A 24,605-nucleotide genomic window follows, 5' to 3' on the forward strand; every position below is an offset into this window, starting at 1 on the left:
ACTGGACTTAGTGACTCACTTCTAACCAATACAGGATCAAAAGTGAGAAGGTGTCACTTTCTAAATGTCATTGTAACACGCCTGTCTCTAGAGTCTTGTGCTCTGTCTCCTCTGTTCTCTCTGTTTGTATCCACCATATGCCAAGCATGGTGCCGAGAGCTGGAGAAAGAGCTGATTCAGCTGCACCCTGGCTTGGGAGATGATCCCAGGATAAGAAAGAGGAGAAGACGTGCTATCGAGTGCCTGACATTCTAAGAGAGGAAAGTGATCTACGAGGCCATCAGAATATTCTAGATTAGGAAACTACCTGAAGATGGTAGGAAATGAACACCATTTGCAGAGAAGAACCAGAGGCGTTTGGCTCATTATGATGACAGCAACATGTAACTGATGTGTAAGATGTAAGTAAGTAACAAATATTATTGACAAATTCAAATCCTATTTTCAAAATCATTGAATGGCCAGGATAAGTGCTCATGTTCAATGCAAACATAACTAGAATTGAGGAAGATTCCATTTTTGGAATAACTTTATATCTCCATTAGATGAAAGTATGCAGATATGTTCAGCAATTCTTTTCAAATGGAATAAAATATCCATTGTTGACACAATCAGGATTCCACCCCCATACTTTGGCTTCACACCCCATTTTCTTTACACCAGACACACATCCATTGCTGTGATGTAGATCCATTGCTGTCAACACTATCCCAGCCCAAAGCCTACTGGTCCTGGGAGACAGCAACTCTATCACTATATTGTGTGCAGAATCCAGGAAGGGCCTAACACGGGGGCTCCATAAATACTCCCTGAAGTGCTGCACTTGAGAAGAGTCTATGATTTGATTACCTGGTGCTCTACCTACACATGTTATCACTCTGCATTATGTCATGATCCTTAGTCCCCCTCACCTGACAGTCAGCAACCCAGGAGCAGAGTCTACACCTCGGTCTGCCCCTATTCCAGGCCTCCAGCGCAGCACCTGCAAGTAATAGTTGCCAAGTACTGATGAATGAATTGTCTGGAAACATGTGAAACAGGATTCATCAAGAATACCCAGATGGAAGGTCACCATGAACATGCTGCCTGATAACCTGCCAGCCCTTCAATTCTGTCTGCCGACCACTTCCTTCAGCCAGGAACTGCCTGGGCACAAAGATTTCCCAGAGTCACCGTCCTGCCTTGACTTCTGCTGTTCACTTTATCTTCCTTGATTATCCTACTTACTGTGGATTTCTTCACTCTCAGTCTCAGGGGACACCTCTGAACCTCTAAGGTAGCCCACTGGGTCTTCCTTCTCTGGCCAACACATTCCTCTTGCTTCTGTGCATGGCCTTGATAGCAGTGTCACAGGCAATCCCAGGAAACTGACACCCCAGCATGCTGACCTTGGGCACCCGCACTAGTCAAGGGAGCCCTCTCCCCTCATCTTTTGCAGAATCCCCCTAGGAATAGGGGATGCAGATACGTACACATGTGTAGGGAGGAAAGGGGGTCTCATGACATCTTAGCTAGAAGATGATTACAAATTTCGTAAACATTAGTAGAGAATTATGGTTCATTTGTCCTGGCATGAAACTGAATGAGAAAAAAATCTGTGAAAAATTCTGACACCCATAACAAAAGAAATGATCCAAAGAATATGACCATCGAGGTGCTTTTCTTTTATGTTTAGGACTATCATTTAAAAATGTGGTATAGAGGAGAATGTCAACAATATTGGGGGAGGCTCTGGAATGAGGCTGAGTAGAAAATGGACAATAGATTCCTTTTTTGAGAATTGATAGAAGCTATTTTGCAGAAAGTGTCAAATGAGCTTGACTTTTAAAAACGAAGAGCATTAAAGCTAGTAAGTTTAGTGGAAAGTAGATGATATTTGGGAGAGGGGTGACGTGTTAAGTTACAAGAGGCAAAGAAATGGAAAGAACACATGTTTTGCAAAGGGATAAATCATTCCTGTAAAACATCAGAATTGGAGTTTTCTTGCTGTTCTTTTTGTGCCTATGTAGTATCTTCTTTCTGCTGTAACTTCCAACTTGGGTTCTAGGCACTCTGTGTATGTGTGTGTTTACAAGAGAGAAATTGATAAACCTTAGTAAGCCCTAGAAAATTCTAGAGGTCTGAAAGAAACAGATATTTTTCAAGATTATTTAATTAAAAAGCAAAACAAAACAAAAACAGTGTCATCTGCTGCTAGTAGGTAAAATATATGATCATATTGGAATCTTTGTGTGTGTGTGTGGCTGGCCAATATAGGGATCCACACCCTTGACCTTGGTGATACGAGGCTGTGCTCTAACCAGCTGAGCTAACAGCCAGCCTATACATGATCATATTGGAATAATATGCAACAGAGAGATACTCTGCTGCTATGGAGAATAAGCTGATTGCAAGGATAAAAGATGCTCACAGATAAGGCAAGGGTAGGCTTTTTGTCCCCCATTGTGGAATAGTACAGGGAACAATGCAAATGTATTGAGGCTGTTAATTCCAAGTCATGGGAGGGAAATTAAAATGATGACTCTGGAAGAATAGATTCAAATGTCAAGGAGTTTGAGGCAGGTGATCAATTTAGTGAAATGACAATTGCTTTAGGAGAGGCTGCTTCTTTGAAAGGATTGATACATACAGCAGGGCAAGGGAGGTGACTGTGCTGCTAAGTTTTTAATATTGCTATGAGTTTTAACTTTAAATATATTTGTGACTTTGCATGTAGCTCTGAATTTTGAGTGTCATAATTACTTAAGAATCTTTTATGGATTTGATTACTATAGCTATCACTGTAATTTGATGAGGTTTTAGAACTACATTCCATTTCTAATTTTGGTTTTATTATTTCCAAGTGCCAAAATACTTAACACAGAACCACCTCTTATTCTATAATAAAAAGGAATGGAGACAAGTTATTCAGTTGAAAAAAAATGACTTTTTTTTTTTTTAAAGAAGACCGGTAAGGGGATCCTATCCCTTGATGTGGTGCTGTCAGCACCGCACTCTCCAAGTGCGCACGGGCCGGCCCTGCTCCATGGTAGTTTTAGCTGCTTCCCTCCTTTCTTCTCAGAATTTTCATTTTCCCATGTTCTCCTGGAAAACTTCAACCCTGCTAACGATTAAAACCCTTCACATCTGTCTGTCATGGTGTGGATTGGCTCCCAAGCAGAAGACTCAGGGCCTCTTTGAACTAGGACTTGCATTGACTTCAACTCAACCAAGCTGAGGCGCCGATCTTGTGATTACACTTAGCCTGTGCTAGCAATGGAGAGAAATGAAGTGAAAAGTGCCTATGAGATGCGAAGTCAAACTTGTCACGTTCCTAGTCCCCTCTCTGGGCTTCTCTCCATCTTCAGCTCCACCTCACTGTTTACCCCTTAAAGAAGCCAGATGCTCTCTAATTCGTATATCCACGAAACACTTTGTTTCAAATAACGGGTATTAAATGACTATTTGTTGGAAGTTCTGTATCCTAAATTTGTAGGTGTCCTTTATGTGACTGACGATGGCATGAATACCTAGTGTTAACAGTCTTTGGTGTGCTCAGCATTAAGATCTGTTAGGATTTGTCATGGAAACTTGTAAAATTAAAAAATAATCCAAATGCATGTCATCTGGCCTTGGAGTCCAGTTCTTCAGTACACACTCTGCTGATTTGGGCACCTCAGTCAAGAACCCAGTCAAAGAATCTCACAGAGTCACCCACAGGCCACGAAGCCACAGCACACGAGCAAGACTTTCCCGTGCTGCCCTGTTTACCATGAGCAGATGCCAGGGGCCCCAGATGTTTCAGCAAATCCTCTAGTTTCAGCAAATCCTCTAATATGAAAAAGGCCAAAGCAAACAAACAAAAAAGGAAAAAGCGAATTGGAAGTAATAGAGATCATGCAAGGGAAACAGAAAATACCATTAACTTCCTCAGAGTTATAGGAGAGAAACTGTTGGACTTACTGAAGAAGAACAGACATTGTTAAAGTAGAAGAGGGAGAAGATGAATCAAATAACCAGGAGGTCATTTAGAAATTAAAAATATAACTGTTGAAATTTTTGTTTGTTTGTTTTGTGTGTGTGTGAGTGACAGTTAAGGGGGTTGTAACCCTAGGGGTGGTGTCGCCCGCACCGCGCTCAGCCAGTGAGCACACCGGCCATCCCTATGTGGGATCCGAACCCGTGGCAGCGCCGCTGCACTCCCACCGCCGCTCTCTCCCGAGTGCCGCACGGGGCGGCTCATAAGTGTTGAAATTTAAATTAGAAAACAACTCACTAGAAAGATGAGAAAATAACACAAGGGAAGCCTGATTAGATCAAAAAAACAAAAGGATAACAAGAAAGATACAATTGAAAGAAAAGCATATAAAAGTAAAAAGAGTAAAAGGGAAAGAGAGAGGGCTGAGCCCGTGGCGCACTCGGTAGCGTGCTGCGCTAGCAGCGCGGCGACGCTCCCGCCCCCGCGGGTTCGGATCCTATATAAGGATGACCGGTGCACTCCCTGGCTGAGCGCCGGTCACGAAAAAAAAAAAAAAAAAAAAAAGGGAAAGAGAGAGAGAAAACGGAAGTGCGAGTCCGGCAGAGCCAGTGTCTGAACAACACGCGCTCCAGGAAGAGCCGCTGAGTTGGGCAGGAGGAGAGAACCGTGGGAGAAAGGAGGGACAGGTCCCGGAGGTCCCCAGAGGTCCCCACGTGGAGAGTGACGATGGGTCCACACACCGCCCCCACACTGGGGAAGCACAGGGGACACCGTGTCAACTCTGCGTGTGGGGGTACCGGGGACGGATCCTGCGGAAGAGCCTCAAGAGGGAGATGACAGGGGAGTCCGGCCTTCAGCGTCTCGTGCAGAGTCGGTTCCGATCTCCGCTTTTCCTCTTCAAACGTGAGTCCGACAAGGCGAGGAAGGGCCTCTGGACGTTTAGCAGCCCAAGACCGTTTTCTTAGAAGTCTATTGGGGGCGTCTCCCACTAGGAAGAAGACATAAACCCGGACAGGGGACAGGGCCCTGGTGACGGCCACGGGGGATCGTACCGACCCCGACTGCTCGGAGGCTGCAGTGTAGACATCGGCTCCCAGGAGGTGTCGTCCAGAGCACCACATGGGTCCCTGAGGCGTTCACCTGTGGTGACAGGAGCTGCCCTAAGCGGGACAGTGCGCGTGCGCAGACGCCACCGCGCACAGAGGACACGCGGTCCGCTCCGGGCTGTCAGCCGCGTCCCCGCAGCCGCCGGTGCGCGGCGCTCAGAGCCGAGGACGGGAAGCCGCGGTCGCGGGGTGCGCTCTCCGTGGCGCCTGCTGGTGGCCCTGCCTGCAGCTGCCGCCCACAGGCCGCCCGTCCCGCCCGGGGACAGGAGCGCACGACCGCCTGCTCTCTACTCCCTGCTCCCGCCCCTCTGCGGCCGATGACAGCGGGTTCCAGCGACACGACGGATTCCCACGGGCGCTCCAGGTCGGTGCAAGGGGTCCGCGCTGACGAGGCGCCGAGCACAGCCGTGAGGGGGACCCGCGTGGGCTGTCGTCGGCCGACGGTCCTGGCGGTTCCTCGGCCCCAGGCTGGCAGGCACAGTCCGCGGCGTGACAGTCCTGACCGCGGAGCCGTGTGCTATTAAAGCCACACGGTCACCACGAGCGACGGTATCTTGTGTACCTTTTCAAAACTGAGTTTTCTATTCTATGCCTTTACTCAACGGTAGGAAATATAGAATTAGTAATTTATGAAATTGCGTAAAAAATGTCAATTGTTATTTATATATAAACAAAATTTATAGATTTATTTGGAAGAATTGATATATTTTCCCTACTTCTTTTCTCCTCTATGAACATGTACATCTCTTCATTGTCTTCAGTTTGTTCGTTTTTTCAATAACATTTTACACTCAGTGTTTAGAAATCATGATTGTAAAAGTGCACCCTAATTATTCATGCAAACCTTATGAATGAAAATTTGGGGAGTTTCCAACCCTTAGTAATAGGTATTGTCATATTACCAATCTTGTCGACACCTCACCTTATAATTTTTCAAGGATACATTTGATATAGATTCCTGAATATTGGGTTACAGTGTAAAATAGTAAATATACAAGTATAATTTTGCTAAATTTTGCGAGTTTCTGCTCCTTATGGGCTCTACCATTGGCATTCCACCACAGTGTATTATAATACCTGTATCCCCACAGTCTCACTAACAAGTTTGTTATCAAAAAATTAAATTTTGCAAATCTAATAGGTGAAGTCTTGTATTTCAATATATTTTAAATGTCTAGTTCTCTATGAGGGATTTTAAGCACCTAATTAAGTATTGATGCCAATTTAAATTTCCTTTTGTGTTATTAGATTGTTCATATATTTTGTTCATTTTTATTTCATTTTGTTGGTCATTTTCATCTCATTTTTTCACACATCATTGTATTAGTGATATTATCCTATTTTAAGAGGTTTTTTGTTTTTTTGTTTTTTTAAAATTGAAACATTATTGATCATCCATTTTAAGTATTATAGCTTGTAATTACTTTTTGTCGTGTCCTTTTGACCTAGTTAGTGGCATTTACCTTTTGTTGGAGTTTCTTTGCTTTCTTAATTGCTGCTATGCCATCCATGTTAACTGCTGCTACATTAGTAGCAGCATATTTTCACCAGTGATTTGAAATGCTATCTTTCTTAAATACTAAATTTCTATAAATCTTGGGTATCTCTTTGAATTCTCCATTCTTTTTCATTAGGTTTTATATTTACTTATAAACAAATTCCATATGGTCTTGATAATGAAGAATTTATAAAAAAAAAATTTCGATCTCTGGTAGACTTACCCCTCCCTTTGATTTGTTTCCTCATTTGTTTCTGATGAACGATTAATGTTTCATCAACATTTTATAATCATCTTATTTTGTTCTAGGTGAAGAAACAAATGAGACTATTTTTAATGTGATCATGACACACGTATAAAGTAATTTAGGAGAAAATAAAATCCTTAGGATCATGTGGCTTTCTGGCCAAGAAAATATCTCTGGCATTTCTCTATCGTTTGTGGATGTATGTTTAAAGAGTGTTCTAATGCATAAATCACATAGTTAAACAGGCTTTGTCGAGTTCTTGTTAGCTGTATGCCAAATATTTTAACAATTTTGTGGCTATTGAAAATGGAATCTTGATTTGTGTAATGGAATCTAGATAGTTATTGTTATTACATAAGACATTTATTAATTTTATAAGTGAATTTTTCTAAATCGCAGCATGTAAATTTTATTTTAGTAAGTCGTCTTGTTTGTAATAGGTTTTTAATTAATTATTTTTGATTTTCTAAATTCACAATACATACACATAACCCATTTTTCTCCATCTTGAGATATACAAATACGTATGGTCAAATCTTATTTTATCTAGTGTTTTGATATTTATGAGTCTTACATTTTATCAAAAGTAGTTTTGGCTTCTGTGAAAATTATTATGTGTTTTTCTTTCTTCTAATGCTTAATACTTTTGCAAAATATTGAAGTTAGTAATTCATCTCAAATTTAATTTTGTGAACGGTACCTAGCAAAAGCATAACTGGATTCAATTTCCAAATAAATAATATTTCAATCTCTGTAATGACGAAGTGCTTTCCCCTAAGTAATCTGAATCCTTTCCACATATACCCGAATTTGTTTCAAAATTCAAACTTTTACTCCACTGAACTATTCGCTTATTCTTTGCCAATCTCATTCACTTTCAAGTATGTTCCTTTGCAATACATTTTATTAGACGGAGCAAATTTCCTCTTTGTTTTTATTATTATTGTTCTTCTTATGTCTGGAACATTTTGGGGGCCATTTTTGCACATAATTTTTTTTCATATTGACTTTGAGGTTATTTGACAAGTCCCCTAAACATCACTCTTTGGAATTTTTCAAGTTTAGATTTATTGAATCTATTGATTAACATAGGTAGAATACATATATATGTGGCGTAACTTCCTAGCATCAGTGCTGCCCGGCACATGGACACTCGTGGGCTGTTTGGTAGGAGCTTCTGCGTGGCTCCTGCGACTGGGGTATCAATGAACACATCTCCTGGGGCATCCGCTGGGACCTCTTCTTCCTTCATTCTCACAAGAGCTGGTCGTCATCAGACATACAGACCTGCCCATCTGATGGGGCAAATGCTATCTAAATAGTGAGCAATTTTCTGTGCATAATCATTAGGGAGGCCGCGGATGTCTGACATTTACTGGCCATATGAATTGCTTCCCTGTGGAACTGCAGGAATATGTCCTTTGTCCCTATGGATAAATGAGAACTCTTTGTACAACTAGGATGCATACTACCCTTTCTCTGCCCATGAAGAATTTTCCAGTCAGGGGTTTGTCTTTTCACCTGTTGACATTATTCTGGTTTTTGTTTGGACCAGGAAAAGTCAGCATTTTCCTCAGTGGCTTCTGGCTCTCTGGTCTTTCAAAAGTAGTTCCTATTTCAAGATTATGGCAATAATAACTATCAGGGCTTTGTGTTTCTACATAGAGTCTTTGATTTTTCTGTAATTTTCCTCTTACTAAAAACATAAAATGAAAATTAATCAGATCTTTCTCATATTATGAGGCCAGGGACAAAAGGCCACATAACATATAACTTTAATGATAGGTACAATCCACGATAGGTACATTCACACACACAGAAAATGGAGTGGTAGTCAGGGACAGGGAGAGGCGGGATGGGGAGTGACAGCTTAATGGCTACAGAGTTGATGAAGCTGTTCGATCACTAGAGGGTGGTAAGGGTTGCACCATATGAAAAATGTACTTAATGCCACTGAATGGTAATTTTGAAAATATTAAAAACACTTTATTTTATACAAGGGATATTATTGAAAATAAAAGATGAAAAATTTTGAGGAGATGCAGGACACAGACAAAAATGAGGAGAAGCACAGCGTCAAGGAAGGGCAAGAACAGATCTGGAGTGGGGACTGGTGAGGGTGTTTGTCGGAGCTCTGGAGCCAGGGCTTCCCTGGGTGCTGTTGTTTCTTCTAATTCTTCTGATGTTTCAGGAACGGTTATGTCAGGTTGCTCTAGCTCTACCTCTGGATCTTGATCTTTCTCCTCCTCTTTCTCTTGCTCTTTCTCCTGATCTTTCTCTTGATCTTTCTGTTGCTCCTGCTCTGGATCTTGCGTCTGATCTACCACTTGCTCTGGATCTTGTTCCTGCTCTACCTCTTGCTCTGGATCTTGTTCCTGCTCTACCTCTTGCTCTGGCTTGGGCTCTGGATCTTGCTCTCGCTCTGCCTCTGGCAGTGGAGGTGGAGCTGGAGCTGGAACTCAAGCCGAACATGGCAGCAGCTCTTGGGGCAGTTGTTCAGCCTGGGCGGAAGCTGGAACTGGAGAGACAACAATTGAAAATATCAATGTGAGTTTCTATGTCTCATCCAATGACACTGTCTTTCTAGAAGCCCAAGTCCAGAGACCCAGCCTCAGGAAGTCTCCCCACACTGCAGAACACTGTATGATTGTTCTGAGTACTCAGTGCCTCTGTCCCCAGCCTGCTTCTGGAAACTCTGCTCTGTGTGGCCCAGCCCAGGCCCCTCCCCAATCCCGCACGGGCACCCACCCTCTTCCTCCTCACCCTCAGTCTCTGCCTCACTAGGCTGCAGGTGCTCCGGCTTCTCCAGCTGCGCCAGAAGAAGATCAGCCTTACGCTCCACCTCTGAACCTCGCATACTGATATGTACATAGGCCGGAAGAAACTTCAAAGAATGAAATTCAGGAGGCTCATGGAAATCAGTGGAATAGAATTCCAGCCAGATCTTTAAGACAGAGGACATGGCACTGTGGGAGACAGTTGGGCAACAGCATCAGAGGCCTGGCCTATCCCTCTATGCTGCCCTCCCAAGGCTCCCCTGAGTGAGCTGCAGTCTTGTACGCTCTGCCCGTGCCTGTCCATAGACCAGCCCGTCCAATGTCCACCCCCAGTATGGCAGTTCAGGCACAGATGGGCCTGGCAGCCAAGGAGGGGCTGGCAAAAGCCTCCATGGGAGGAGCCTTCAACCACTGATGTGACCACGTTTCCCTTCTTCAGGGAAACCTGACAACCTCCTCTGTCTGTGTCACTGCCCCATCCCTGCTGGAATGACCTGTTCACCCCAGCAGGGTGCTATCTGCTCTGGGCATTACTCACAGTCACACAGGAGGTGTCCAGCAATATCTGATAAATGAGGAAACAGAGGGATTCGCTGCTCCCCTGGCCTACCCAGGGCCCTTGGAAAAGCCCAAACTTGAGCTCACACGTGAATGTACTGCCCAAGTGTCTGCATGAAAATCTGCATATCCTTTTCCCAGTGACAGCAATCTCTTGGCCCTGACCACACTCTGCACCCTCAGCACCAGCTGAGCATCCCCATGGAGGCTCCAGCCCCGAGTGTCAGCGGGATGCTCTGCACACCTCCTGCTCTGGCTCAGCACGGGCTCTGGGGGTGTGGGCAGGGCTGGGTGGGAGGGCGTGGGGATGGATTCTCTCTGGGTTCACTCTGCTCTCCAGCCTCTCGCACACCCTACGGTGCCTGGGACCACATCCCCAGCCGTCTTGACTCCTTTCCCTGCAGGGAAAGCCTTGAGCCCTCAGCCCTGTAGCAGGAATCATAAGATGTGTGAGAGCCAGAGTTCTGCCAGCCCCCCACCCACAGGCCCCCGCAGACCACACGCAGTTGTGTGGAGATGGGAGCCCCTCCTTCTGCACCTAAACTCCACTTACCATTTTAGCTGCTCCAGGGATTCGCCATCCCCGTCACAATCAGAAATCATGTTTCGATACTTAGAAGAGGTAAGGAGTGTGTCAAATCTACCATATGGTGGCACTACTTGCTTCTCATGTCTACTGTGACTGTCTCACCTCTGACTGGAATGGAAGCCCAAGAGGGCAAGGAATGCAGTCTCCTCGCTTCATTGGATTATGGTCAGTGCCCAGAAAGTGACTGCACATAGTGTGGCTTCACGTATCATTGTTGAAGGAATGAACCCCAACCAACTCCTCCCAAGATATCTGGGTGCACCTGAAGTCGCTCTGCCCCCCTCTGGTCTCCCTGCTTTGAATACACCCAGAAGCCTACAGATAGAATCTCATATTTCCTGTAAAAAAGTGAAAACAGTGAAGCCCAAGTCAACGAGGTCAGTGAGGGGGTGACAGAGACTTCCTCGTGGGGGTGTCAGGAATCCTGAATGAGGACGACCGTGGCCCCTCCAGCAGACCTTCCACAGGGCTGGACTCAGGAGCAGCACTTTCCATGGGGGACCCACTGGAGCTTGTTCCTGTGACCACCCACTGAACACAGGAGGACACTGAGGCTCAGAGGGGTGTGGTGACAGTCCTAAGACTCACAGCTTGGAGGCGGCCAATGACACTGTGTGAACCATGGCCTGAGTGCTCACCTGAGGAAAAGCAGGTGCAGCACATGCCGGGGACTTGCAAAGTTCTTGTAGCTTGACAGAAACAGGTGGACATAAGATTGGTCACCACCCAAGACAGCAGGCACCAGGTGCTCCACCCGCTTCTTCAGGGTGCGTGCCGGGACAGGCCACACCATGTGGGTGGCATCCGAGCTTAATGAAGATGTGTCTTCACTCTAGGACAGGACAGGGGAGAGATTCACAGTGACAGCACCATGAATCCCAAGGAGGGCAGGGGCTGGAGGCCAGTCTTAACCCCAGGGAGGACATGAGAAGACAGACTGAGGGCCCAGGGTTAATGTACAGGGTGGTTGTTGCCACCCCGGCAGTCCCCGTTCACCCTTCAGCCAGACCTGAGGTGTGAACACACCAGGACCAGCAGGTTTATAAACCCCCCACCCTCTGCCCCTGCCCTGGGAGGGTGTCCCATGTCCCCGTTTCCACACACTCAGGAGGAGGGGGTGCGGTCAACCAGGGAGGCTCATAGTGCTTGCCTGGCCTTGCCCAACCTCCTCTGGGCCACCTGATATTACCTTTGGGGACCTCTTCCCAGACGGCCACAGGGGTCGAGGGCGAGGGCTGAACCAGGGCCAGAAGCATTGGACAAGCCTCCCAGCACAGGGCTTCCTGGGGTTACGGCCCCGGGACCTCGGGATACACCACAACATCTCACTCTGCCTGTGGCCAAGCGAGCTGGGGAAGGGGCTGTGTATAGAATGTGAGTGCCAGGTTACCGAGTTCCGAGTTCTGTTGGGGTCTGTCATCAAGGAAGTGAAGTCACTTCCTGATACCTCATTTCCTGAGCCCATCCTCTGTGTACAAGACTGCAAATGCCCCTCTGGGTACCTGTCTGCTGACCCTCCTTCCCCATGAACTCTCTCTATTGCCCACCCTTCCACCAACACTGCCTGACCACACCCCTGTGCAAGGCCTGGGTGCAGCCAGCGTCACAGCATTGAGGAGATACACGTAGGTTCATCCCCAGCTCCTGCTTCTTATCACTTTATGTGACCCTGGACAAGCCATTGTCACTCTCATGACCTCCCCAGTCTCCCCTTTTGCACAGTGGGGATCTTTCTAGCATCTTCTTCCTAGGGATGGCATCAGACATGTGTGTGAAAACATCTCTGAAACCTATGGCCGGTGTCACATGCAGCTAATAAACAAGACTAGAGATAAAATCCACGACGGTGTGGAAGGTAGCATGGAATACGACTAACGACAGGTCTGGTTCCTGTCATATAATCTTGAAAATGTCACTTTTGCTCTTGGTCTGTTTTCCCTTTCTGCACCATGCGACAGTTGGAATTTCATGCATTCACATACTGCTTTCCTCCATAAAACCTCACAATGGCTTCGTGTGTATTTAGGTTTGGACTCAAGTGCCACATCTCTGTCTGTGTGGTTGGCGACTCCTCAGGAGCTCCCAGTGGTCCCCACCATCTGCTGCACACATCCTCACGTAATCCCCTGCCCTGCAGTGTGGACTGGACTTAGTGACTCACTTCTAACCAATACAGGATCAAAAGTGAGAAGGTGTCACTTTCTAAATGTCATTGTAACACGCCTGTCTCTAGAGTCTTGTGCTCTGTCTCCTCTGTTCTCTCTGTTTGTATCCACCATATGCCAAGCATGGTGCCGAGAGCTGGAGAAAGAGCTGATTCAGCTGCACCCTGGCTTGGGAGATGATCCCAGGATAAGAAAGAGGAGAAGACGTGCTATCGAGTGCCTGACATTCTAAGAGAGGAAAGTGATCTACGAGGCCATCAGAATATTCTAGATTAGGAAACTACCTGAAGATGGTAGGAAATGAACACCATTTGCAGAGAAGAACCAGAGGCGTTTGGCTCATTATGATGACAGCAACATGTAACTGATGTGTAAGATGTAAGTAAGTAACAAATATTATTGACAAATTCAAATCCTATTTTCAAAATCATTGAATGGCCAGGATAAGTGCTCATGTTCAATGCAAACATAACTAGAATTGAGGAAGATTCCATTTTTGGAATAACTTTATATCTCCATTAGATGAAAGTATGCAGATATGTTCAGCAATTCTTTTCAAATGGAATAAAATATCCATTGTTGACACAATCAGGATTCCACCCCCATACTTTGGCTTCACACCCCATTTTCTTTACACCAGACACACATCCATTGCTGTGATGTAGATCCATTGCTGTCAACACTATCCCAGCCCAAAGCCTACTGGTCCTGGGAGACAGCAACTCTATCACTATATTGTGTGCAGAATCCAGGAAGGGCCTAACACGGGGGCTCCATAAATACTCCCTGAAGTGCTGCACTTGAGAAGAGTCTATGATTTGATTACCTGGTGCTCTACCTACACATGTTATCACTCTGCATTATGTCATGATCCTTAGTCCCCCTCACCTGACAGTCAGCAACCCAGGAGCAGAGTCTACACCTCGGTCTGCCCCTATTCCAGGCCTCCAGCGCAGCACCTGCAAGTAATAGTTGCCAAGTACTGATGAATGAATTGTCTGGAAACATGTGAAACAGGATTCATCAAGAATACCCAGATGGAAGGTCACCATGAACATGCTGCCTGATAACCTGCCAGCCCTTCAATTCTGTCTGCCGACCACTTCCTTCAGCCAGGAACTGCCTGGGCACAAAGATTTCCCAGAGTCACCATCCTGCCTTGACTTCTGCTGTTCACTTTATCTTCCTTGATTATCCTACTTACTGTGGATTTCTTCACTCTCAGTCTCAGGGGACACCTCTGAACCTCTAAGGTAGCCCACTGGGTCTTCCTTCTCTGGCCAACACATTCCTCTTGCTTCTGTGCATGGCCTTGATAGCAGTGTCACAGGCAATCCCAGGAAACTGACACCCCAGCATGCTGACCTTGGGCACCCGCACTAGTCAAGGGAGCCCTCTCCCCTCATCTTTTGCAGAATCCCCCTAGGAATAGGGGATGCAGATACGTACACATGTGTAGGGAGGAAAGGGGGTCTCATGACATCTTAGCTAGAAGATGATTACAAATTTCGTAAACATTAGTAGAGAATTATGGTTCATTTGTCCTGGCATGAAACTGAATGAGAAAAAAATCTGTGAAAAATTCTGACACCCATAACAAAAGAAATGATCCAAAGAATATGACCATCGAGGTGCTTTTCTTTTATGTTTAGGACTATCATTTAAAAATGTGGTATAGAGGAGAATGTCAACAATATTGGGGGAGGCTCTGGAATGAGGCTGAGTAGAAAATGGACAATAGATTCCTTTTTTGAGAATTGATAGAAGCTATTTTGCAGAAAGTGTCAAATGAGCTTGACTTTTAAAAATGAAGAGCATTAAAGCTAGTAAGTTTAGTGGAAAGTAGATGATATTTGGGAGAGGGGTGACGTGTTAAGTTACAAGAGGCAAAGAAATGGAAAGAACACATGTTTTGCAAAGGGATAAATCATTCCTGTAAAACATCAGAATTGGAGTTTTCTTGCTGTTCTTTTTGTGCCTATGTAGTATCTTCTTTCTGCTGTAACTTCCAACTTGGGTTCTAGGCACTCTGTGTATGTGTGTGTTTACAAGAGAGAAATTGATAAACCTTAGTAAGCCCTAGAAAATTCTAGAGGTCTGAAAGAAACAGATATTTTTCAAGATTATTTAATTAAAAAGCAAAACAAAACAAAAACAGTGTCATCTGCTGCTAGTAGGTAAAATATATGATCATATTGGAATCTTTGTGTGTGTGTGTGGCTGGCCAATATAGGGATCCACACCCTTGACCTTGGTGATACGAGGCTGTGCTCTAACCAGCTGAGCTAACAGCCAGCCTATACATGATCATATTGGAATAATATGCAACAGAGAGATACTCTGCTGCTATGGAGAATAAGCTGATTGCAAGGATAAAAGATGCTCACAGATAAGGCAAGGGTAGGCTTTTTGTCCCCCATTGTGGAATAGTACAGGGAACAATGCAAATGTATTGAGGCTGTTAATTCCAAGTCATGGGAGGGAAATTAAAATGATGACTCTGGAAGAATAGATTCAAATGTCAAGGAGTTTGAGGCAGGTGATCAATTTAGTGAAATGACAATTGCTTTAGGAGAGGCTGCTTCTTTGAAAGGATTGATACATACAGCAGGGCAAGGGAGGTGACTGTGCTGCTAAGTTTTTAATATTGCTATGAGTTTTAACTTTAAATATATTTGTGACTTTGCATGTAGCTCTGAATTTTGAGTGTCATAATTACTTAAGAATCTTTTATGGATTTGATTACTATAGCTATCACTGTAATTTGATGAGGTTTTAGAACTACATTCCATTTCTAATTTTGGTTTTATTATTTCCAAGTGCCAAAATACTTAACACAGAACCACCTCTTATTCTATAATAAAAAGGAATGGAGACAAGTTATTCAGTTGAAAAAAAATGACTTTTTTTTTTTTAAAGAAGACCGGTAAGGGGATCCTATCCCTTGATGTGGTGCTGTCAGCACCGCACTCTCCAAGTGCGCACGGGCCGGCCCTGCTCCATGGTAGTTTTAGCTGCTTCCCTCCTTTCTTCTCAGAATTTTCATTTTCCCATGTTCTCCTGGAAAACTTCAACCCTGCTAACGATTAAAACCCTTCACATCTGTCTGTCATGGTGTGGATTGGCTCCCAAGCAGAAGACTCAGGGCCTCTTTGAACTAGGACTTGCATTGACTTCAACTCAACCAAGCTGAGGCGCCGATCTTGTGATTACACTTAGCCTGTGCTAGCAATGGAGAGAAATGAAGTGAAAAGTGCCTATGAGATGCGAAGTCAAACTTGTCACGTTCCTAGTCCCCTCTCTGGGCTTCTCTCCATCTTCAGCTCCACCTCACTGTTTACCCCTTAAAGAAGCCAGATGCTCTCTAATTCGTATATCCACGAAACACTTTGTTTCAAATAACGGGTATTAAATGACTATTTGTTGGAAGTTCTGTATCCTAAATTTGTAGGTGTCCTTTATGTGACTGACGATGGCATGAATACCTAGTGTTAACAGTCTTTGGTGTGCTCAGCATTAAGATCTGTTAGGATTTGTCATGGAAACTTGTAAAATTAAAAAAAAATCCAAATGCATGTCATCTGGCCTTGGAGTCCAGTTCTTCAGTACACACTCTGCTGATTTGGGCACCTCAGTCAAGAACCCAGTCAAAGAATCTCACAGAGTCACCCACAGGCCACGAAGCCACAGCACACGAGCAAGACTTTCCCGTGCTGCCCTGTTTACCATGAGCAGATGCCAGGGGCCCCAGATGTTTCAGCAAATCCTCTAGTTTCAGCAAATCCTCTAATATGAAAAAGGCCAAAGCAAACAAACAAAAAAGGAAAAAGCGAATTGGAAGTAATAGAGATCATGCAAGGGAAACAGAAAATACCATTAACTTCCTCAGAGTTATAGGAGAGAAACTGTTGGACTTACTGAAGAAGAACAGACATTGTTAAAGTAGAAGAGGGAGAAGATGAATCAAATAACCAGGAGGTCATTTAGAAATTAAAAATATAACTGTTGAAATTTTTGTTTGTTTGTTTTGTGTGTGTGTGAGTGACAGTTAAGGGGGTTGTAACCCTAGGGGTGGTGTCGCCCGCACCGCGCTCAGCCAGTGAGCACACCGGCCATCCCTATGTGGGATCCGAACCCGTGGCAGTGCCGCTGCGCTCCCACCGCCGCTCTCTCCCGAGTGCCGCACGGGGCGGCTCATAAGTGTTGAAATTTAAATTAGAAAACAACTCACTAGAAAGATGAGAAAATAACACAAGGGAAGCCTGATTAGATCAAAAAAACAAAAGGATAACAAGAAAGATACAATTGAAAGAAAAGCATATAAAAGTAAAAAGAGTAAAAGGGAAAGAGAGAGGGCTGAGCCCGTGGCGCACTCGGTAGCGTGCTGCGCTAGCAGCGCGGCGACGCTCCCGCCGCCGCGGGTTCGGATCCTATATAAGGATGACCGGTGCACTCCCTGGCTGAGCGCCGGTCACGAAAAAAAAAAAAAAGGGAAAGAGAGAGAGAAAACGGAAGTGCGAGTCCGGCAGAGCCAGTGTCTGAACAACACGCGCTCCAGGAAGAGCCGCGGAGTTGGGCAGGAGGAGAGAACCGTGGGAGAAAGGAGGGACAGGTCCCGGAGGTCCCCAGAGGTCCCCACGTGGAGAGTGATGATGGGTCCACACACCGCCCCCACACTGGGGAAGCACAGGGGACACCGTGTCAACTCTGCGTGTGGGGGTACCGGGGACGGATCCTGCGGAAGAGCCTCAAGAGGGAGATGACAGGGGAGTCCGGCCTTCAGCGTCTCGTGCAGAGTCGGTTCCGATCTCCGCTTTTCCTCTTCAAACGTGAGTCCGACAAGGCGAGGAAGGGCCTCTGGACGTTTAGCAGCCCAAGACCGTTTTCTTAGAAGTCTATTGGGGGCGTCTCCCACTAGGAAGAAGACATAAACCCGGACAGGGGACAGGGCCCTGGTGACGGCCACGGGGGATCGTACCGACCCCGACTGCTCGGAGGCTGCAGTGTAGACATCGGCTCCCAGGAGGTGTCGTCCAGAGCACCACATGGGTCCCTGAGGCGTTCACCTGTGGTGACAGGAGCTGCCCTAAGCGGGACAGTGCGCGTGCGCAGACGCCACCGCGCACAGAGGACACGCGGTCCGCTCCGGGCTGTCAGCCGCGTCCCCGCAGCCGCCGGTGCGCGGCGCTCAGAGCCGAGGACGGGAAGCCGCGGTCGCGGGGTGCGCTCTCCGTGGCGCCTGCTGGTGGCCCTGCCTGCAGCTGCCGCCCACAGGCCGCCCGTCCCGCCCGGGGACAGGAGCGCACGACCGCCTGCTCTCTACTCCCTGCTCCCGCCCCTCTGCGGCCGATGACAGCGGGTTCCAGCGACACGACGGATTCCCACGGGCGCTCCAGGTCGGTGCAAGGGGTCCGCGCTGACGAGGCGCCGAGCACAGCCGTGAGGGGGACCCGCGTGGGCTGTCGTCGGCCGACGGTCCTGGCGGTTCCTCGGCCCCAGGCTGGCAGGCACAGTCCGCGGCGTGACAGTCCTGACCGCGGAGCCGTGTGCTATTAAAGCCACACGGTCACCACGAGCGACGGTATCTTGTGTACCTTTTCAAAACTGAGTTTTCTATTCTATGCCTTTACTCAACGGTAGGAAATATAGAATTAGTAATTTATGAAATTGCGTAAAAAATGTCAATTGTTATTTATATATAAACAAAATTTATAGATTTATTTGGAAGAATTGATATATTTTCCCTACTTCTTTTCTCATCTATGAACATGTACATCTCTTCATTGTCTTCAGTTTGTTCGTTTTTTCAATAACATTTTACACTCAGTGTTTAGAAATCATGATTGTAAAAGTGCACCCTAATTATTCATGCAAACCTTATGAATGAAAATTTGGGGAGTTTCCAACCCTTAGTAATAGGTATTGTCATATTACCAATCTTGTCGACACCTCACCTTATAATTTTTCAAGGATACATTTGATATAGATTCCTGAATATTGGGTTACAGTGTAAAATAGTAAATATACAAGTATAATTTTGCTAAATTTTGCGAGTTTCTGCTCCTTATGGGCTCTACCATTGGCATTCCACCACAGTGTATTATAATACCTGTATCCCCACAGTCTCACTAACAAGTTTGTTATCAAAAAATTAAATTTTGCAAATCTAATAGGTGAAGTCTTGTATTTCAATATATTTTAAATGTCTAGTTCTCTATGAGGGATTTTAAGCACCTAATTAAGTATTGATGCCAATTTAAATTTCCTTTTGTGTTATTAGATTGTTCATATATTTTGTTCATTTTTATTTCATTTTGTTGGTCATTTTCATCTCATTTTTTCACACATCATTGTATTAGTGATATTATCCTATTTTAAGAGGTTTTTTGTTTTTTTGTTTTTTTAAAATTGAAACATTATTGATCATCCATTTTAAGTATTATAGCTTGTAATTACTTTTTGTCGTGTCCTTTTGACCTAGTTAGTGGCATTTACCTTTTGTTGGAGTTTCTTTGCTTTCTTAATTGCTGCTATGCCATCCATGTTAACTGCTGCTACATTAGTAGCAGCATATTTTCACCAGTGATTTGAAATGCTATCTTTCTTAAATACTAAATTTCTATAAATCTTGGGTATCTCTTTGAATTCTCCATTCTTTTTCATTAGGTTGTATATTTACTTATAAACAAATTCCATATGGTCTTGATAATGAAGAATTTATAAAAAAAAAATTTCGATCTCTGGTAGACTTACCCCTCCCTTTGATTTGTTTCCTCATTTGTTTCTGATGAACGATTAATGTTTCATCAACATTTTATAATCATCTTATTTTGTTCTAGGTGAAGAAACAAATGAGACTATTTTTAATGTGATCATGACACACGTATAAAGTAATTTAGGAGAAAATAAAATCCTTAGGATCATGTGGCTTTCTGGCCAAGAAAATATCTCTGGCATTTCTCTATCGTTTGTGGATGTATGTTTAAAGAGTGTTCTAATGCATAAATCACATAGTTAAACAGGCTTTGTCGAGTTCTTGTTAGCTGTATGCCAAATATTTTAACAATTTTGTGGCTATTGAAAATGGAATCTTGATTTGTGTAATGGAATCTAGATAGTTATTGTTATTACATAAGACATTTATTAATTTTATAAGTGAATTTTTCTAAATCGCAGCATGTAAATTTTATTTTAGTAAGTCGTCTTGTTTGTAATAGGTTTTTAATTAATTATTTTTGATTTTCTAAATTCACAATACATACACATAACCCATTTTTCTCCATCTTGAGATATACAAATACGTATGGTCAAATCTTATTTTATCTAGTGTTTTGATATTTATGAGTCTTACATTTTATCAAAAGTAGTTTTGGCTTCTGTGAAAATTATTATGTGTTTTTCTTTCTTCTAATGCTTAATACTTTTGCAAAATATTGAAGTTAGTAATTCATCTCAAATTTAATTTTGTGAACGGTACCTAGCAAAAGCATAACTGGATTCAATTTCCAAATAAATAATATTTCAATCTCTGTAATGACGAAGTGCTTTCCCCTAAGTAATCTGAATCCTTTCCACATATACCCGAATTTGTTTCAAAATTCAAACTTTTACTCCACTGAACTATTCGCTTATTCTTTGCCAATCTCATTCACTTTCAAGTATGTTCCTTTGCAATACATTTTATTAGACGGAGCAAATTTCCTCTTTGTTTTTATTATTATTGTTCTTCTTATGTCTGGAACATTTTGGGGGCCATTTTTGCACATAATTTTTTTTCATATTGACTTTGAGGTTATTTGACAAGTCCCCTAAACATCACTCTTTGGAATTTTTCAAGTTTAGATTTATTGAATCTATTGATTAACATAGGTAGAATACATATATATGTGGCGTAACTTCCTAGCATCAGTGCTGCCCGGCACATGGACACTCGTGGGCTGTTTGGTAGGAGCTTCTGCGTGGCTCCTGCGACTGGGGTATCAATGAACACATCTCCTGGGGCATCCGCTGGGACCTCTTCTTCCTTCATTCTCACAAGAGCTGGTCGTCATCAGACATACAGACCTGCCCATCTGATGGGGCAAATGCTATCTAAATAGTGAGCAATTTTCTGTGCATAATCATTAGGGAGGCCGCGGATGTCTGACATTTACTGGCCACATGAATTGCTTCCCTGTGGAACTGCAGGAATATGTCCTTTGTCCCTATGGATAAATGAGAACTCTTTGTACAACTAGGATGCATACTACCCTTTCTCTGCCCATGAAGAATTTTCCAGTCAGGGGTTTGTCTTTTCACCTGTTGACATTATTCTGGTTTTTGTTTGGACCAGGAAAAGTCAGCATTTTCCTCAGTGGCTTCTGGCTCTCTGGTCTTTCAAAAGTAGTTCCTATTTCAAGATTATGGCAATAATAACTATCAGGGCTTTGTGTTTCTACATAGAGTCTTTGATTTTTCTGTAATTTTCCTCTTACTAAAAACATAAAATGAAAATTAATCAGATCTTTCTCATATTATGAGGCCAGGGACAAAAGGCCACATAACATATAACTTTAATGATAGGTACAATCCACGATAGGTACATTCACACACACAGAAAATGGAGTGGTAGTCAGGGACAGGGAGAGGCGGGATGGGGAGTGACAGCTTAATGGCTACAGAGTTGATGAAGCTGTTCGATCACTAGAGGGTGGTAAGGGTTGCACCATATGAAAAATGTACTTAATGCCACTGAATGGTAATTTTGAAAATATTAAAAACACTTTATTTTATACAAGGGATATTATTGAAAATAAAAGATGAAAAATTTTGAGGAGATGCAGGACACAGACAAAAATGAGGAGAAGCACAGCGTCAAGGAAGGGCAAGAACAGATCTGGAGTGGGGACTGGTGAGGGTGTTTGTCGGAGCTCTGGAGCCAGGGCTTCCCTGGGTGCTGTTGTTTCTTCTAATTCTTCTGATGTTTCAGGAACGGTTATGTCAGGTTGCTCTAGCTCTACCTCTGGATCTTGATCTTTCTCCTCCTCTTTCTCTTGCTCTTTCTCCTGATCTTTCTCTTGATCTTTCTGTTGCTCCTGCTCTGGATCTTGCGTCTGATCTACCACTTGCTCTGGATCTTGTTCCTGCTCTACCTCTTGCTCTGGATCTTGTTCCTGCTCTACCTCTTGCTCTGGCTTGGGCTCTGGATCTTGCTCTCGCTCTGCCTCTGGCAGTGGAGGTGGAGCTGGAGCTGGAACTCAAGGCGAACATGGCAGCAGCTCTTGGGGCAGTTGTTCAGCCTGGGCGGAAGCTGGAACTGGAGAGACAACAATTGAAAATATCAATGTGAGTTTCTATGTCTCATCCAATGACACTGTCTTTCTAGAAGCCCAAGTCCAGAGACCCAGCCTCAGGAAGTCTCCCCACACTGCAGAACACTGTATGATTGTTCTGAGTACTCAGTGCCTCTGTCCCCAGCCTGCTTCTGGAAACTCTGCTCTGTGTGGCCCAGCCCAGGCCCCTCCCCAAACCCGCACGGGCACCCACCCTCTTCCTCCTCACCCTCAGTCTCTGCCTCACTAGGCTGCAGGTGCTCCGGCTTCTCCAGCTGCGCCAGAAGAAGATCAGCCTTACGCTCCACCTCTGAACCTCGCATACTGATATGTACATAGGCCGGAAGAAACTTCAAAGAATGAAATTCAGGAGGCTCATGGAAATCAGTGGAATAGAATTCCAGCCAGATCTTTAAGACAGAGGACATGGCACTGTGGGAGACAGTTGGGCAACAGCATCAGAGGCCTGGCCTATCCCTCTATGCTGCCCTCCCAAGGCTCCCCTGAGTGAGCTGCAGTCTTGTACGCTCTGCCCGTGCCTGTCCATAGACCAGCCCGTCCAATGTCCACCCCCAGTATGGCAGTTCAGGCACAGATGGGCCTGGCAGCCAAGGAGGGGCTGGCAAAAGCCTCCATGGGAGGAGCCTTCAACCACTGATGTGACCACGTTTCCCTTCTTCAGGGAAACCTGACAACCTCCTCTGTCTGTGTCACTGCCCCATCCCTGCTGGAATGACCTGTTCACCCCAGCAGGGTGCTATCTGCTCTGGGCATTACTCACAGTCACACAGGAGGTGTCCAGCAATATCTGATAAATGAGGAAACAGAGGGATTCGCTGCTCCCCTGGCCTACCCAGGGCCCTTGGAAAAGCCCAAACTTGAGCTCACACGTGAATGTACTGCCCAAGTGTCTGCATGAAAATCTGCATATCCTTTTCCCAGTGACAGCAATCTCTTGGCCCTGACCACACTCTGCACCCTCAGCACCAGCTGAGCATCCCCATGGAGGCTCCAGCCCCGAGTGTCAGCGGGATGCTCTGCACACCTCCTGCTCTGGCTCAGCACGGGCTCTGGGGGTGTGGGCAGGGCTGGGTGGGAGGGCGTGGGGATGGATTCTCTCTGGGTTCACTCTGCTCTCCAGCCTCTCGCACACCCTACGGTGCCTGGGACCACATCCCCAGCCGTCTTGACTCCTTTCCCTGCAGGGAAAGCCTTGAGCCCTCAGCCCTGTAGCAGGAATCATAAGATGTGTGAGAGCCAGAGTTCTGCCAGCCCCCCACCCACAGGCCCCCGCAGACCACACGCAGTTGTGTGGAGATGGGAGCCCCTCCTTCTGCACCTAAACTCCACTTACCATTTTAGCTGCTCCAGGGATTCGCCATCCCCGTCACAATCAGAAATCATGTTTCGATACTTAGAAGAGGTAAGGAGTGTGTCAAATCTACCATATGGTGGCACTACTTGCTTCTCATGTCTACTGTGACTGTCTCACCTCTGACTGGAATGGAAGCCCAAGAGGGCAAGGAATGCAGTCTCCTCGCTTCATTGGATTATGGTCAGTGCCCAGAAAGTGACTGCACATAGTGTGGCTTCACGTATCATTGTTGAAGGAATGAACCCCAACCAACTCCTCCCAAGATATCTGGGTGCACCTGAAGTCGCTCTGCCCCCCTCTGGTCTCCCTGCTTTGAATACACCCAGAAGCCTACAGATAGAATCTCATATTTCCTGTAAAAAAGTGAAAACAGTGAAGCCCAAGTCAACGAGGTCAGTGAGGGGGTGACAGAGACTTCCTCGTGGGGGTGTCAGGAATCCTGAATGAGGACGACCGTGGCCCCTCCAGCAGACCTTCCACAGGGCTGGACTCAGGAGCAGCACTTTCCATGGGGGACCCACTGGAGCTTGTTCCTGTGACCACCCACTGAACACAGGAGGACACTGAGGCTCAGAGGGGTGTGGTGACAGTCCTAAGACTCACAGCTTGGAGGCGGCCAGTGACACTGTGTGAACCATGGCCTGAGTGCTCACCTGAGGAAAAGCAGGTGCAGCACATGCCGGGGACTTGCAAAGTTCTTGTAGCTTGACAGAAACAGGTGGACATAAGATTGGTCACCACCCAAGACAGCAGGCACCAGGTGCTCCACCCGCTTCTTCAGGGTGCGTGCCGGGACAGGCCACACCATGTGGGTGGCATCCGAGCTTAATGAAGATGTGTCTTCACTCTAGGACAGGACAGGGGAGAGATTCACAGTGACAGCACCATGAATCCCAAGGAGGGCAGGGGCTGGAGGCCAGTCTTAACCCCAGGGAGGACATGAGAAGACAGACTGAGGGCCCAGGGTTAATGTACAGGGTGGTTGTTGCCACCCCGGCAGTCCCCGTTCACCCTTCAGCCA

Source organism: Cynocephalus volans, unplaced genomic scaffold, assembly GCF_027409185.1.
Source record: "Cynocephalus volans isolate mCynVol1 unplaced genomic scaffold, mCynVol1.pri scaffold_35, whole genome shotgun sequence".
Taxonomy (NCBI): Eukaryota; Metazoa; Chordata; class Mammalia; order Dermoptera; family Cynocephalidae; genus Cynocephalus; species Cynocephalus volans.